The sequence below is a fragment of the Falco rusticolus genome, chromosome 2 (assembly GCF_015220075.1).
Source record: "Falco rusticolus isolate bFalRus1 chromosome 2, bFalRus1.pri, whole genome shotgun sequence".
Taxonomy (NCBI): domain Eukaryota; kingdom Metazoa; phylum Chordata; class Aves; order Falconiformes; family Falconidae; genus Falco; species Falco rusticolus.
Window position 1 is genome coordinate 46,050,040 of NC_051188.1, and position 10,723 is coordinate 46,060,762.

Here is a 10,723-nt window from a genome sequence, read left to right on the forward strand (position 1 = left end):
TTCTACAACTTGGTATTCTGGTTAAGTCCTGCATACATAATAAATTGAAGGTAGACGTTCCCTTTTTCGTTGTCCCTGTTGCAAGCAGAACACCTAGCTCCCTCTGTATTGTCCCTGACTGTGGGGGAAGTCCCCCATAAACATAAAGGTCTCAGGTTTTATTTGCCTTCAAATCCTTCCTTAAAGGCTTTTTCTTTGGTATGGTACCACTCAAAACAGGACAACAGTTAAACTGACAGTGTCGTACTACTCTTGAGCCCATTAGCACATGCTGCCTCATCTTGTTGTGGTTTTTTTCTCTGAGTAGTGATTTTTGTTATACCTAAATTGCAAGTTGTTGAAGACATGGACTGTTGTCTTTTTCCTTTGCGTTTGTATAGCATGAAGCTCAGTAGGGTCTTGGGCCCAACATTACAATGCCTGTATGCTAACACAAATACTAAAAATCAGCAAACGCTATTTAAATATCCACTGCTATGAATGATGGGTGAGGTTTCATAATTAAAAAGAATTGGGAAAGTAACACACTCTCTCAAAAAGTGGTGTTTAATCCTCAGGAATGACTTACAAATTCAGAAATTCTTGATAAAAAGGGAGATTACTAAGCCAGGATGACTCTCCCTGTCATGTTGTGGTGAAAAGGGTAAGGCCTGGCTGGTTTGGTTTAATTGTCCCAGCTGACCAGCCCATCTGCTCAGCCATCTTTTTCCATTCGTCTATACTTCCAATTCTTGCTCTCCCCCAGTTCCCACCTTTCTTACAACCTCTGTCAGTGGTTACTTGTGCTCTTGTGGCTGGTGCTGTTCCTGACCACCCACCTGCAGGTCCCACCCAGCTATTCTGCTGCTTGCTCACCAGCCAGGGGAGCAAGCCCTCGGTGCATCTTCTGTCTCCGTCACTGGGACTTTCATCTGTTACCTGGCAGGGTAAGCAGTTACACTTAATCTGAATTAATGACAGTGGAAGGGAAGTTTAAGGCATGATTAGATGCTAATGGGTCTGAGTGTGGTAATTAATGCCAGAGTTGGTGATCCCTTAGCAGGGTCACACCTCTACTGTATGATCTGACCAGGCTGCTTGTTAGTTCAAAGGGCAGTTCAAGGGCCCAAAAAATTATCTTTCTACGTGGGCAGTTCAACAACACTTTTTTTTAAAAAGCATCTCATAGACGGAAGGAAGGAAGAGATTAGATGGGTTCATTTTTGAAACCTTATTCCTCTTTTATGTAAGTCAAGCATTTAGGTGGCTTTAGCATAACAAATCCCTTGCCCATGAAAACAAACAAACAAACAAAAACTAGGTATTGGGAGTTCTTTGGTGCCCAAATGCTGGTTTTGGCATAATCCGTATGGCATATTTGTGATTGCACCACTGAAGGCTTGGCAAGACCAAGCAGTTCATGCAGCAGTGCAGTACTCATCACAACAGCTTATTTTAAGCATCCTGAGCCCATAAGGGGAAAAGAGAAGAAGCAGAAGGTCAGAAGTTTAGAAGTCTTGGTATGAAACCTATTGTAGCTGCCGTTTTCTCAAGAGTAGCTCTGTACTTTGAAATATCATTACTTTTGCAGATCCTCTCACTTCGTGGTCGTGACTGGCTTATGTGGCTTCCCAATCCATTTAAGTGCGTGTGTAAATACATGCCAATTTCTTTGCGTGCTACCTGGGAGGTTTTAGTAATCTGGGCGTAGTAAGTGGCAGCACAGGGTACTTTGAACATAGCATTAGCTGAAAACTGGTACATGGTTTCTGGATCTGAGTTAGCTCTTGTTTGCTTTACCATGGTAGGTCTCTCGAACCATTCATGAGCACATGCTCATGGCCATCTTATCTTGCACTGTGAGCATTGTAGTGCCCAGCTGTGTCTTTTTGACTGACTTTAGCAGCTTTTATTCCTCGTTAAAAGATGGACTAGTGCAGTGATGTTTATGATTATGAAGAGATAAGGTAGCTGGGAAGATAATATTTTTTCTACGATTTATAGGCACAGTGACAAAAAACATCTGGAAAGGTGAATGGTGCATTCTTACTTTGTTTTTTTAAAGAAATGCTAAACACATTAATTCATGCATTACCTTGAGCAGAGTATGACGTGATGGCAGGCGTAGATACGTACATATAAAAGCAACTAGTAGTCTTGGCTTCCGCTGGTCCATGTGAAAATGGATAGACACATAGATTGAGCTCTCTGAACCATGTTAAGAATTTTGGACAAACTTTCTGCAGGCAAATACTTCAAAAACCGGTCTCTTCTATAGACGGTCCATCTGGACTTTTTACAGGTGGAGAGAGGCTTGGTGTCTTAACACAGTCAAAAGGCATGTGTGCAATTCCCAGTGCAGCTGTCAAAATTCTATGAAACTACTGGTGGACAGACAATAGATAACATTCACAGACCATGAAGAGACTCTTGCTTGAAGAAAGATGTGACAAACGCACAAAATGAAAGCAACTCTGTCACTGCCATCACACTCTCGTTAGCTATTTGGTGATGCACTATTGAATTCAACCCTCTTAACGTGGAGAGGTTGGACATCTGAAACTGATCGAGCCAGGTAAGTTGTTTTTGTGGCTGGGCGGAAAAAAGAACCTTGCAGCTGCTACACACAGAGTAGATTTGGCCATGCAGTGTGGAATTGCAGTGCGGATCCACTGCCCTGCAGCGGCCCTGTTGCTTCCCAGGAGCACAGCGCCAGCTGTACACATCGTGCCCAGATGTGCAGCCATCACTGTCCGCTACCCTCTGTGAAGGTACCAGGGAGTGGATGTTCCTTTGCTTGCTGAAGTGGAGTGCTTAATAGAGGCTGATTACTGCGGCAGAGTCCAACCAGACGATGATACTCTTAACGTGTTGCTGTTGTTCCGTGAGCATCGCCAAAAAATGTTTTGTCTTTTCAGACACGACCTTTCTGCTATGTAGATCTCTTTCCCTATGCTCATGCATTTAGTATTATATTCTTCTATTGCAACTATTTTTTTTTAGTTTAAAGAATTAAAATAATATTTCTTCTTTGTTTCTGTTCACTTCACTTACTCGTTGCCCCTGAGATTTCTATTGTTCCCTTAGAAAAATAAGTATTTTTCCTTTGTCCTTGTGGCCAGACCTATAGAAAGAATGAGCCTGCAGGCAAATTCCCAAACTGAGCATTAGCAATCCAGCCAGCGTTCATACTTCGCAGTCTGCACACAGATGTTACTAAACAAGGTATATTATTTGTATTCAAGACTTAACTTTTTAATTGAAGCAGCAGAAAACATGGTGTGGATGTCAACTACAATACACCTAAAATGGACTATTTGGAATAATTATTTTTGCAATAATAGAAAAGATACTGATGTGTTTCTACAACTTTGGTTTTTCAACCCTTCCTGCAGGAGGTTTTAGCTTTATTTTTGGACACCCTTGATAAGTGCTTTTTACTTTCTGATTATGGATTTCACTGAACCAATCAAAACATGTTTAATTCATTTTTAGCAAAATGTTTAGTGACTATTGAATGCTTTAGAAGACTTACAGTGTTTCTAAAATTGAGGTTTTCAAATGCCAGCATCAGGGTATAGTCCATTTTCTTTACATAATGGCACTAATATCCCATTCAGTTCCTTTAAAATGTAAGCAATTGAAGTAAAATTTCAAGAACTCAGAAGAAAACTCAATATAGAAAAAGTAACTTTAGCCAAAGAAAATCATAAAAATGTGTATGCAACTTTGATTATATAGAAGGAAAATAGCATCAAACAAAATGGTGTCGCTATATTGATGGCTTGCTATTCACTGGATCAGAATTCACAGTAAATAATCTGCTTCTGCCTCCAAAGAAGGAATACTTCTAGCACCTGATCTTTTCAGTCCATGTGAAACGGCATTGATAATGCAAAATGGACCCAGGCCCGCTTAATTTGCAGATGCAGCTACTTGGCTGGGTGCAGATGGGCTTGGCTCCTTTTAAGTATGCTCTCCTCTGGTTGATGTAAATGAAGTCTGATCCAGAAGCTATGCCAAGTGTTAGTGGAGCTTATCTTGCTTCTCAAGATATCTTACTATTTTGGCTTGCGCAGATGGAAATCTGCAGCTGGGTAGAAGATCATGCATCTGCCTTACCTAGTTCAGTGCTATCAGCCTGGTAGCTGATGACAAATCTGTGGCTTTGTTATCTGCCCTATGGTTTGTAAGTGAACTACCGAGTGATGGTCTTTGATGAAGAGCCAAATGTAATTACATTATGCAGTCTCACAATATGGGCACAGTTTTTCTGAAACACAGAGTACTTGCATCTGGCTCAGACGGTAAGACTTAGCACCTCTGGTGTTAGATACTGGGCAAATTTTATCTTCCTGATATTCTCTTACTGAAGTCCCATTTAAACTGAGGTCTCATTATTGTATTTTCACAGGGCAAGGTCTTTCCACTTCAGTTATACAATGGCATTGAGTGAAAATGGCTTGGAATAAAATTCACTGTCTGGATATGGATATTCTGTATTTTTGTGGAATTCCAAACTCAGTGCACAGAACATTCTGTTAAAAATAATGTTTTAGATTGTTTCACATTTTCCAAAGGAAACAGGAAGAAGAGTGCTATTTATTTGACAAGCTATTCCAGATAATCAGAAAGATAGCTTTCCCTGGCACCCGACTGCTTTATACAGATTTGAGTGTTAAATGACAATATTCATTAAAAAGTCTTGGGTATTCATAAAAGTCCAGGTTAACTATATAACGCAGCACAGCAAAAACTACACGCAAGGAGCATTTATGTAACAGAGGACTCCATCGAGGTAAGCCTTAGCAGTATTCCCAAGAGGAGGCTTATCGCCTCCGCATAGACTAAGCCAACGATTTGCTCAACAAATTCATGTCATGATTCAAAATCTAAATCAAGGTGCTTGTTGGGTTTACATAAGCACAAGTACACTTCCAAGAAAGAAATGGAGATGTGGAAATCTTGGGGCATTTCAGCGGTGTTTCGGAACATGAATTGCTGAAAAGAGCTTTGTTTCCTTCTGCATCATTTTGTAGCTTCACTCAATATCCTGTCTACTTTATATCCTCACTGTGAACAATATGCGATAAGATGAAAGGCAGTTTACATAAAAGCATGCCATCTCCTTGAAGAGAACTTATAAAGTACATCTATATATTCCTTTAATCCTTTGTGAAGCAATTAGCTGCAGTTTTGCCCTCCGTTTTGAAACTTTTCCTTCGTTCCACAGAGCAGATAAGTTTGTTGTGAAATAGCTTTTTTTCCCCTTTTCCTTTGGGAGAAAAAAGATACAGGAAAAGCTGTCTCATGACATGTGTTAGCCTGCCACAAAAACACGAAGCAGTGAAAACGAACACTTTTTCTGAAAACATCAGTACTACCAGAAAACCCACCTGACATGCCTGCGCTTGTGTAGCAGAATTAAGTGTTTGTGGTGTGGTAGTATCTGTGGGCTGGAAGCAAGTTGGACTTTATGCAGTAAAACCAAAAAGCCTTGTCCAAAGCAGCTGGCAGTCTAGATGAGGGCATTGCCTGAGCTCTGTTTGTGCACCTTGTCATATGTATAAAGCTCTCCCAGCCGCAAGAGAATTGCAGAACTGATTCCGAGACAGGAGCGAGTAAGTCAGGACAGTAAACTAGAGATGAGAGAACCTGGGTTCTCTTCCCCAAACATTTTCTGTAGGAATGATCGTTTTTATGTTCTTTCCTAACTGAGTGTCTGCTTAAACAGTCCTTGCTTTAACAAACTTACCATGTACTCACGGGGCCTATTATTTATTATTGTTTAGGTTTCATGGGAACTACAGTGAAGCAAATAATTTCTGATGCTATTGAGCACAGGTAACTGCTTAGCAATGAAGAAAAGCAGTGGAATAATAGAACTTTCTAATTCAAATTTGCAAACAATTCCTGTATGGGTGTATACTGTGAAGATGGGTTTATTTTGTGTTAACATTTAGTAAATGAGCAAAGGCTCTGTAGCAAGTTTAGGTGTCCATAAGGAAATAACTCTGTACATCTTGTTTTGCTCTTTATTCTGTGGACTGATGAAGGTCTTATATCTTCATGTCATGGAATGAAATAGTGGAAACACAAGTGGAAGGAAAGGGGAGAAAGAAAACCAGAAATAAAGCTAATTGGTGGGAGTAGCACTCACTGAAAGACAAGGAAGTTTCCATACCAGCTACCAATCAGTCACGTGCACCAACAGTCTTGCTTTTTCCTCACTAGCTTCAAATCCCAGCACAAGAAAGGCTGCTTAAAGCAACCCCTCTGTTTGTTCTCTTCCCTTTCCAGGCCCTTAATATGTTGTTGGGTAAAGTGCATGTTTCTGAGAAGAATCCCTTTTCAATGTTCCTTAGCAACTTCATAGCTGCCAAAGCAGTTTTGTACTGGAAGAAAACTCAAAAATTTCCCTGTCACTATTCCCTGAACAGCGAGAACGAGCATGGACATGGCAGGAACTTGCTTTTTTTTTCCCTCACAAGCTGTATTTTGGGCTGACTTAGCTTTTCTGTTTTGTTATTTTAAAATCGAATAGAAAAGCAAGAACTGTGAGCCACTTTGTTGTCCCTGTACTGTTTCCTTTGAGCTGTAAACACAGCACTATCTTAAAAGATCTCCAGAGACCTTAAAACCACTTTAAATAGTACTATATATCTCATCCTTATCTCACACATGCTGATTCTTATCCCAAAGGACTGTGGACTGTCCTGGGATGTTCCAGAGACAAGGTGACACAGGTATGACCAGAATTCAGGTAGCAGGAAATTTTTGTCTAAAATGAGGAAAAATTGGTGTTCTTTAGTGGTCCACTCTTAGATGTACCAGCTGCTAATCCAGCTGTCAGGATTGAGGGAAGGAGTGAGGATGGTGGAAATCTGAGAACTGTGGTTCATCTGTATTTATTATTATATTACATTATGTTAAGGTGGTTCACAAGTGTAATAGTGAGCCAGAGCATATGGGTTAGGGCACTTAACATTCTGGTGGTATGTATTGATTACGCATGCACTTTCCATCACAAACCAGGCACTTCAGTTTTCTGTGAGTGGTCTTCCAATGACTGTAAACAAAACTACCTTTCTGTTTTCTGGTGTGCTTACTGCATAATCAGGACTGCTGTTCAGCTGCTACGCATGTGGCATTGGTAAAGAGGTAAAACTGGATCAAATCAAGAGCAATTCCCTGCCTTGAGGAGCTTAAGAGCCTGAGAAGCAGGGGAAAAAAGCCCAACATAATACTAAGTAAACCAAACTGTGTACTTTTATAGACCAGTTCATGTATGTTTTAGATTGTATGTACTTGATAGGGAAACGTCTCTGGCAACTATCTTCGACATCCTCTTTTTTGGGTTTACCACAGAAGCTGGTCTTGAGGTACTAGTTCTGAGATCAAGGACTCTGAGTCAGTGGCCACATGACTGTGGTCGTCCCTGAGCTGGTGTTGACCCCTTAAAAGGGGGAGAAAAAGTGCAAGTGATAGCATCTACGATGACTTGAAAAACAGCAAAGGAAAAGGAATATGATGCTGGTAATTGATGTTTTAAAATCTTGTGACGTGCTTTTTTTTTCCTAGCGTGTGAGCTTCTATCCTGCCTGGGCTCTTAACCACTTCTAAGCAGTTCCAACCAGGAAGCTTCTGTTCTTTGTCTAAATTTGCATCAGCAGAGGCTGCATGAGCAGAGATTAAGTTTAAGCCTGGTGAAAACCCATAAAAGAAAAACTCTCCACGAAGGAGTGTAGGGGCAGATCTGATTGTGGAGGTGGGTGCCTACATGGTACAAAATGCAATGCCTCCTTTGACATTCCCATCCCCCTAAGAGGTAGTCCAAAATCATAAGTAAAATAAGGAAGCATCCTAATTGCTAAGGGAGAGAGAAACACCTCAAAGGAGTGCTCCCATTAGGGCTAACTAACAAAAAATGCTAATTTAATCTTTCCCCTTTTCTAGACTGTAGGCGCTTGAATTAAGTCTGCAACAGAGATGACTCTGCTCACTAGGGATTCACAACCACAAATCCTCTAATGAGGTTTGACACCCACATATGTTCTTTGAAGCTACGTTTATGCTGCTAATTAAAAAGAGGCCATGAGCCAGTCCCTGATCTCAAAGCCAAATGGCACAAGCTGGCTCATGGCCGCGCAGCTGAGGGGTAGCTCCCTCTGAAACAAGATTTATCTTGGAGAGAGTTACCTGAAGCAGTCCAAAAGGGAGCCAGGTTGTGAACTAACAGTTAAATATTGTGGATGATTTGTGGGCTTGCTCCTTAACCGAAATTCCTGGCTCTCTTATTTAGCAGTAATGACGTGCCTTGAACTGGGCAGGACTATCAGCTGTAAAAGAGCCTCCAAGACAGCAACCCTCTATAGAGCTATTGATGTTGTAATGCTTCCTGAAGAAGTGGTAAACCTGGTTTCTAGGATGCTACAGCTCATGTCCCAAAGGAGTGTCACTGTAAAGAGGTTCCCTCAACCTCTCCTATTAAACCGGACAGAAGAAACTGCTGGAAACTTCAGGCCAGAGAGAGAACATAAGTTGTTGCGTAGCCTTGAACGCTAGCGGTTAAGGGAAAGGAAACACTGTGTTGCTTTGGGGTTGTTTGTTTGTTTGTTTTTCTCCTGGGACTATTTCCGTGTTTTAGATTAAATGGTTCTGAAAAATAGGACTTGCCATGTAGTTTGAATGCCTACACCTTCTTTTATTAGCTTTATTTCTGAAAAAATAAGCTTGGAAAAATCACCAAATATGCTACTGTAAAGCAGTCATGACAAATGTAGGTGCAAGATGCGTTCAAGATGTAGACGCAGGCTGTGTATATAATCACAGAAAGGGTCATGTTCTGCAGGAGGATCTGAAAAGCATCTGTTGTTATAGCCTTTCTGAGTGCTACTTTCCTGGAAGCGGCTGCAGCTGTTAGATGTATTCAGCATAGTAAACCTTTATGCAGATGTTAGTAACTAACATCAGCAGACAGAACCTGGGGTTTCTGCCTGTCTGTTTTTTTCTGGACATAGCTTACAAGAGTTGTAATTATTCTTGCAAAATGTAACCGGAAGAGGGAAGATCACGGAAGGGAAAGTTAACAGTCTTAAACCCTAGTATTAATTGCCTCGGTGTTTTGTTGCTATATTTTAAGGCATATTGCCAAATGAACATGTTCCTTTCCATTGCTCTGCAGATGAAAACTGGAATGTACTAGCCAAGGGTGAATACATCCATCCACAAATATTTTGCAAATACTTTTATGCAGTACTCCTTTAAAAATGTTGTGCTCAGTTTTCTGGCTTTCAGTATGCATTGGTTTTGAAGAGTTTCCAGAAAAAAAATGTCTGAAGTTTCTGTGTCCTGGAAGAAATCAGAGAGCATTTTACATCCTGAAATTATCCAGAGTCACCTCTGGATCCAAATCAGGCCTAAGGTAATTGAGCTGTTGCAGATCATGAGTTTGTCATCTAGCATGATCCCAGTTCTCTCTTTGAACAGAGCAGTGTGTCAGCCAAAATACCAGTTAAATGTCTCAAGAGCAGCAAGAATAAGGGAACTGGTAAGGTTTTCTTTTTGTTCTCCATGGTTCTGACACCACCACCAACAGGCACTGTCAGGACATCTGGAAACTTTCTGTTTCTGAAAAGCAGATGTTTCACAAGTAGAAGAACATGGAATGTTCATTAAAATGGTATGCTGTGGAATATCATTCCTCAGTTTCTAGGGAATTCCTATTAGAATTAAGTAAACAGAAACTGTATCTACATTGCTGACCATCTTAGAGTCTCCACTGTCTGGGGTATCTTACATAACTGGCTAAGTCCCTTCCTTCCTGGGCAGGACTTCACAGACTGCACAACCTGACTGACCTGACTGCAGTGAGAGTAACGGGGTGGGGGTGGGGGGGGCAGGGGTGGAAGGGCATGTCTGCCCAGCCAAGTCCTCCAGTTCAACTGGTAGCATTCAGGATGGGTTGAAGCTTATTTAAAGCTGGAGTACTACTCTAGTTTTGTTTGTTTGGCTTGGTTTTGTTTGGTACGCTTTGCGTTTATGACTCCATGCTGATTAAAATCTTTCCTGTTTTCTACACATTTACTTACCTCACCATTGACCTCTCTGTTTACCTGAATCTCTGGGAAGTCGTCTAGTGGTGATATGAAGTGCTCAGGAGAGATAAAGAGGTAAAAACTCTTCCCTGATAAAGTTTTCTTTTGCTAATAGCCCTCCCCACTGATAAAAATATATGCCTTGCTTCTCACCTCAGTAATGCAAAAGTCATTGACTATCATCTTGATCATTTAGGAAAAGTAGTTCAGGGAGTTTTACATCCCATGTTAGTAATAAAGACAAGTTAATAATAATACTCAGGCTCACCAAGAAAGGTAGAAGGCAAAACTTTGGAAATCAACTGTAAATGTCAGTCACTAGAAAGATGAAAAAAAAAAAAAAATGGTGTCCAGCTTGACACATTTGACTAGATTTTCTCAGTGGCAAGAATTGGTAAGCCAGGAGCATTGTGAGCTGCTCTGAGTTTGTTGTATGGCATGTCCTAGCATCACTGAACATTCTTTGCAGTATTAAACTGCCGTAATTCAAACCGTTTTATCAGACGAACACAAACTAGATTTGCCAGTAACACGGGAAACTACCCCGAGGATGTGGTTTTGAACATTTATTCAAGATGTATTTTGAAAGCTGTTTCAGCTGTCATTCTTAGATATTGGCAGAAACTTTATTGCTTTTGATTCAGATG